We start from the raw sequence: 7113 nt of genomic DNA, 5'->3' as shown, positions 1-7113 counted from the left end.
CGCACGTACCAACTTTTCAACTTAAACCTCTTAGTCATTTTTTGCAGATGAAAAATCGAATAAAAGGTTTTTCACATATCTGAATACCCTATATACAAAATTTCTAGTCTGTAGATTAAAATTCATTGAGTATATAGGTTAAGAATTGTCCTCACACCTTCTACCGTTTATAGATATATAGTTTTCGTATTGTTTTATATTCATGTTTATGAATAAAACTAGTTTAACTTCTTATAATATTTCACAAAATTTTAGACTTGACATTTGCGTCTTACGAAGCAGACAGTCAGGTTTACGCTGCGTGCCACTAAACAGACCTGACTGCTACCTCAGTTACGCTCTATAAATATCAGTCAATCAGAAACGTTTAATCCAGGAAGTAAATGCAACCTTTTCACAGTTGAATGCCTGATTTTAATAAAAATTAAAAAAAACAAAACAAAACAAAAAAACCCACAAATATCGGAGACTTTCGTCAGGTTTTGTTCGACCTCCAGTTTATGAAGAACAAATAATTTACAAAACAAAAAAAAAATAATAATTATAATAATAAATAAACAAACCAAACAAGCTTTTAACTTTATATTAGGATAAAGTCAGGTAAGGACTTTTTGTTTACGTTTTTTTCTTCTTTTGTTCGACAGGGCGTGTGCTAAAATCTCTCTTTTAACGATTGTTTATAATCACAGCACGTTTGAACAATTATAGTTTACTTTTTGGCGGAATTTCAGAGTATAGATCAAATCGATTTTTTTTCTTTTGTTTGGTCGAGTTTGGAAAATACTATAAAATTATAACATGTCGAGTCATCCATTGAGCTCTGTTTGAACTGGTAAAAATAATCGGGTATTCACGTTGCGAGGGTACATGTTTATGAAGTTTTTGGGAGGCGTTTTCCTTAAAAATAATGTTTTTTTCTTCTGTTGTAGGACAGGGATGTGTGCTAACATCGGGTTTGTATTACAACCCGCAGACATACAAAACAGTGGTTGAAAATTAAAAAAAATATATAACAAATAAATGTTATTAAAGGCAAGATAAGTTACTCTTCTACCTACCTGGAAAAGTTTTTAATTGTTTTACTCAATTTAAAAGGTTTATTCGGTAGGAAAAACATACAGTTTTTATCGATATATGTGAACAATACAAATGGCGGCAGTTGACTGTTAAATACGTGAAGTTTAGAAAAATGACTTACATTATAAAAAAAATGCAAAATCTTGTTAAAAACCCACTCAATATATATTACCTTGAAATATATTGGCTCGGTTTCTAAAAGTATTTTGTATATTTTTTTATAATCTTATGTCATTTTTCCAAACATCACGTATATAACTGCCACCTGCCGCCATTTACCGATGGAACCATTACAGTTGATTTTTTGGTGGGATTTCAGAGTATAGACAGAATCGATTTTTGTTTATTTTGTTTTTCGTCGAGGTTAGAAAATACTACGAAAATTTGACCGGTCGGGTCGCCCATTGAGCTCTGTTTGAACTAGTAAAACTAAGTCGGATATTCACGTTGCGATGATATATGTACAGAAAGTTCGTTGAAGCACATTCCTTAAAATATGTGTAAAAGTACAGAGTAATTGCGGCGATGCGATTAGGGCCGAAGCTTAGCAGACACTGCTGTGTGTATTGGTTTGGTGTTGGGGTCTCTAAACTACGACCCGCAGGCCAGAGCACGCCCAGAAGTCTTTAATTGGGCCCGCAGAGAAAATATAGAAATTGTCAGAATTTAAAGAACAACTGTTTCAAAATTGAAATGTGTGAAAATAGTGTGGCGGTTTTTCTTTTTTGTTCAAGGAATGATTTTAAAAGAATGAGATTTTCGAGAAGTAGTTTTAATAAAAAGCTAAGTTAATTAACAAAACATTATAAAATATGTCTGAGACATTTAAAAATAAAATTGGGTCCGTGTAGCTCTGAAAATTCAGCAATATGTGACCTCTGGTTTAGAGACTGTTTTTTTTTCTAGGTCTGTTTATGAAGAAGAGCTGTTGGAAATAAAAAAGACGTATTTAAAAATGCATATAAAAATACAAAACATTCTTGAAAATTATTCAAGCATTTCAGTTCTTGTCATATCGCATAAAATAATCGAAAGCGGTTTTTTTTTTAATTAAATAATCACCATAAAATACGTTCAGACAATGTTGTCAATACCGAGGAGAAAATGCTTCAGTATGAACAATTCCGATTGTGTCTTTTTTTAGTTAATCGTTACGCTTTGAGAAAAGGTCAAATACAACTTTTGGAGGCTAAACCGCTTTAATAAAAAAAAAAAAGAAAAAAAAAACCAATTTCCCGAGATTTGGCTTTAAAAGACGAACTTGGCACCTTGGACATGAATATGAGAGAAACCTCACTTTAATGCAGCTTCTTTCTGAATACGAACAAAAGGGAACATTGGAGAAAAACAGGGCAAAAAAGATTGTCTGCCTAGCATTATTGGAATGAAGAAGTAAATTAAAGATTTTCTCTTACAGCGTAATTTTATTATTGGTATTGAACTATGTAGCACAGTATTACTTTTTGTTTGTATTTATTAGCATTAATTTATTTATCTCATTTGAGTCAGTCCTATATTTATAATGGTGCTCGGAAAACTCGTTCCCGGAAAACCCGTACCTGGAAAACTCGTACTAGGAAAACTCGTACCCGGAAAACTCGTACCCGGACCTCCCCCCTTTTTGCCATGAAGGAAAACTGGTCCCTTATTGAACAAATATTCGATTGAAACACACATTTTATGACCATTTTTGAAGGAGATATTGTTTTTAAAAGAGACTATGTACCTCCATAATATTTAAAAAAAAATATTTTTAACTTTTGCTTTAAAAAAATAAACTCGATCACGGAGTCAATACACGAAAAACGAAACCAAATATTTATTTAAAAAAAAGACTCTAGTTTAACACGTTTTGTGTTATTACAATACAAAAATAAAAGAAAGAAAACACATATTATCAAAGAAAACAATTATTTTATTTAGAAGAATTAATTCAGTTTAAATAATTGTTGTGTTATTACAAAACAACAAAAAGAAAACACGGTCTTATATAATTTTGGTACTGCGCTGAAATAATAACGTTATTATTTCGAAAGCCATTCTTAACATGGGGAGGGGAGGGTATCGTTTAAAAGTCATTTCGGGAGCAATTGTGCAGTATGCAGACGGCGGCTATTGTTAGGGGGCGATAACTCTAATTTCTTCTTGGTCAAATAACGCAGCTAATAAGTAACAAATAAGATTTTTTCCGAACAGAAAAATATTTGAAAACAAAAAATTATTGTATAAAAATGTATCAATATATAATTGTAAAAGCATTTATTTAAGAGTTTGCATAAAGAAATATAATTTAATAAAAAACAATTTTGTAATAAAAATAACATTAGATTTTTATAAAGTAAAATAGGTGTTTTTTTCGAACAAATAAATAATTAAATGAAACATCTTTTTGAATTAAAGCAACTTTGAAGGGTCAACAAAAACAAAAAAATAATTTAAATGTTTTTGACAGAGACGCGCCACATGGCGACAGTTTAGTGAAACACGCCAAGAAAAGATGGCCGCGGTGCGCATACTGCAGAAGTACTGTTTCATGAACAAGCATGTGTTAACACTAAATTAATTTTTAGGTAATTCACGGGGAACGTGGACCGTGCATAAATGGTGTTTTTATTTAATGACTGCTCCCTCAAAGCGTTTTCTTTCACTTTCTTCGTATATATCTCAGACTTTATATTTAATCGCGCGTGTATTTATTTTATTTTTGTGATTTTTTTTTGTGTGAATTTGATTCATACTTTTATTTAGTGCTTGTTTTTATTTTAGTTTTATTTCATTTTATTTTATTTTTTTTATTATTTTCTCCACTAATATTATTTTTTGTTAAATTATTTTTCTATATATATTCAAATAATGCTTTTGCCCCCCCCCCCGTTTTTGGCCTCAAATAATATCTTCAAAAAGTTTTCGTGATTAAATAAACCAAAGATAACCTTTTGCGCATGCGCTTTGGAGGAGCAATCATTAAATAAAAACACCGTTTATGCAGGGTTCACGTTTCCCGTGAAGCACCATTTTTTCTAAATAAAATATTTGTTTTATTATTTGATAATACACAAAGCGTTTTCTTTCGATTTGCTTGTTTCGTAATAACACAAGATATGTTAAAAACTAAAGTATTTTTTTCATAAATATATGGTTTCGTTTTTCGTGTTTTCCGTTCAGTTTCGTTTCATAATCAACCGTATCCACTTCTGGTAGCTTGAAAATATAAAAAATTATTTTCTTTTGGAGGGGAAGGGCTCGTTTTAAAACTATATCTACCTCAGTATTTTCTTGAATTATCGGACAGTTTTTGTTCAATATTATTTACTAAGTAATGTCGAATGCGACATTACTTGTCATTTTTTTAACTAAATAAACTCTTTAAAATAAGTTTAAACACCGAAAACTTACAAAGCTAGGTAGAAAACGAAAACTTAGAAAAATCAGATAATTTTTTTTAAAGCAGTAAACAAGTAAAAATATTTTTAAATATTATGGGATGTGAATTACCTAAAACTATAAAAAAAAAATTTTTTTTTTGGGGGGGGGAAGACTCGTTTTAAAACTATATCTATCTCAGTATTTTCTTTAATTTTCTATTTTTAAGTAATTATCGAGACTACTAAGACGTGATCCTTCCATGTCGGACATTTTTTGTTCATAGTAACACTCGACATTACTTTTTTAAACTAAATACACCCTTTAAAATAAGTTGAAACACCAAACACTTTCAAAGTTAGGTAGAAAACGAAAACTAAGAAAAATTAATTGAATTTTTTTGAAACAACAGTAAGCAAATAAAATATATTTTTTTAATATTATGGGATGTGTATTCTCTTTTAAAGAAATTATCTTCTTCAAAAACGGTCATAAAATGTTTTCCTACTTAGTAAAAGGGAACGAGTTTTCCGGGGTCGTGTTTTCCGGGGACACGTTTTCATTGATATACAATGGACATTTTTTATAGAAATGTTAATGAACTCAATTTGCCGCGTGTTATTAGTTTTTCTATCCAAAAAGAATTGGCGCTATACAGAAAACAAGCCGATAGCCATTAGTCGCATGCTCTCGTGTAATGAATGAATGCGTGAATATAGGATTGACATGAAATTCTTAAAGATAAACTAAAATGACCGAAAAATGGGCTAAAATGACTTAAATAAATAAAAAGTAAATGACTTTAATGAACTTAAGGATGAATTGAATGAGCTTAAGAATGACTTGAATGCTTAAAAAATAACTGGAATTCTTCAAAAACAACTTGAATGATCTGGAGAATGACGTGAATTGCTTTGAGACTGACTGGTTGTAAAGTGGGTGATCATTTTACATTAAATTAATACAGAAAACCGACGGAGTGGTTTGCACACGACTAAACATATTAGCTTTATCAAAACATATTTGTTGATTCAATTTATTTCCCATTCCGTGGAATTTCCTGCTAATATTTATTACTCTTTGAGACTCCGTATCTGCCGATATATCAATATATGATACGTTCTTTTCCATTTTTATCGCGGAAGTAGTAATTAATTTAGTGTAATAAAAAATAAAATTCAGACGAAATTAAATTGTTTTTTTACTTGCTCGCTATATATCCATCTCTCTCTTTTGTTATGCTCTTCCTCTCAGCCTATTATTTAAATAATATTGCTATTTGGGGAGATATTCTCATTGTTTATATTGCTTGTAATAATAGTTTTGTTTAGCTTTTGGCGGTTAACAAAAGAGGGAGATAAAGTCAGTGATAGAAGCGAGAGTTGTAGAAATAAACTTTTAACTTTCTTGGTAATCAAGTAGTTTTCCGACCCATTTAATTTTATCGAGAAAGGCGACACACAGTTAGACATACACACATATACACAAACATTTTAGTAAAAACGGGCACATGTTATATCCTGCTTACTTAGAATGAGTGCTTTATGATCGTTGAAAATGGTTAAATTTATGCTCATTTTTACATTAATTACAAAACCCCATAAGACCCTAATTGTGCAACAAAACGGGCACCATATTACGTAGTTCGCTACACCTTATCATGATAATGGTCCATACAAAATTTTAGCCAGATCAGACTAATAGTTTCTGAGAAAGCTTCTAGAGTACATGTGGTATTGGTTAATTGCTACTCATCCTAAACTTTGCATCGAATGATAATCCTAAACTCTTTGCACCGTAAGTCTATGCAAAAGTCGTTTTCGAGAAAAAAGTGAACCGTAGAAACCGACGTGCGTCAACTACTGCAAGAGCATCTAAAATAATATAGATACATATGCACAATATTATCTAAATATCGATATCTTATTTAGTTTTCCATATAGCTGATGCAACTTTTCTTGAAAAAAAAAATATATTCGTAAATATACGGTAAATATTTGTTATTTATTTATTGTATTTTATTGTTTGTTTTGAAATTCGTCTGTGTCTGTAACTTAGCTTGGCTTAATCCGGTGATTACCGGTCGAGCCCGAGCGATTACTGACGGAAAATCCCGAGGATCCGGGTCAAAACTGCAAGAACTTGAGTTGATTTACATTTTAAATTTATTTTCTCCTTCTCTCTTTGCTTACTACTTCTGCACTAAGTTTGCCCTGCTTTATCTCTATTTTCTTTCATCAGAATTTTATTAAATTAAAGAAAAATATTTTTCACTTTTTAAAATTGAATATAAAAAAAATATTTTGGAATTTTTAAATATTTTTATAAATTAAAACAATTACACTATTTTCTTATATATTGTTTTATGTGCTATTTAAAGCTTTATTATTTCTTTTTCTGTATCTTCTCTCCTTTGTCCCTATGTTTTTTTTCCAATTATCACCTAAAAAAAATCTCATTTACTAATTATAATGCTTACAAAGTCGGTGTTGTTTTGTATTTACATTTAATGTCAGTTTTTCCCCTCTTCTAAAGAGAAGCATTTAGCTTCGAAATACCAAGGCCTCAAGAGATTGTCCACTTATCTCTCGATAATGTAATAAAGTTTCAATGTAAATGTACTCTTTATCATCTTACCTTATTCTTTCGCTCTCTCTTATATATATATATATA

At 30.4% G+C, this 7113-nt stretch overlaps 1 protein-coding gene across 1 annotated transcript in view; it reads left to right on the top strand.

The window, feature by feature from the left end:
- The first annotated feature begins 406 nt into the window (after positions 1 to 406).
- Positions 407 to 7113, top strand: part of LOC145256295 (uncharacterized) — a 35565-nt gene continuing 28858 nt past the window's right edge. The window contains exon 1 of the mRNA XM_080115013.1: positions 407 to 600. The gene's annotated coding sequence lies outside the window, so the exon portion shown is untranslated. The remainder of the gene's footprint in view (positions 601 to 7113) is intronic.

Source organism: Euprymna scolopes, chromosome 32 (genome assembly GCF_053919585.1).
Source record: "Euprymna scolopes isolate OS-2025 chromosome 32, ASM5391958v1, whole genome shotgun sequence".
NCBI classification, from domain to species: domain Eukaryota; kingdom Metazoa; phylum Mollusca; class Cephalopoda; order Sepiida; family Sepiolidae; genus Euprymna; species Euprymna scolopes.
This window is presented reverse-complemented; position numbering and strand designations above follow the sequence as displayed.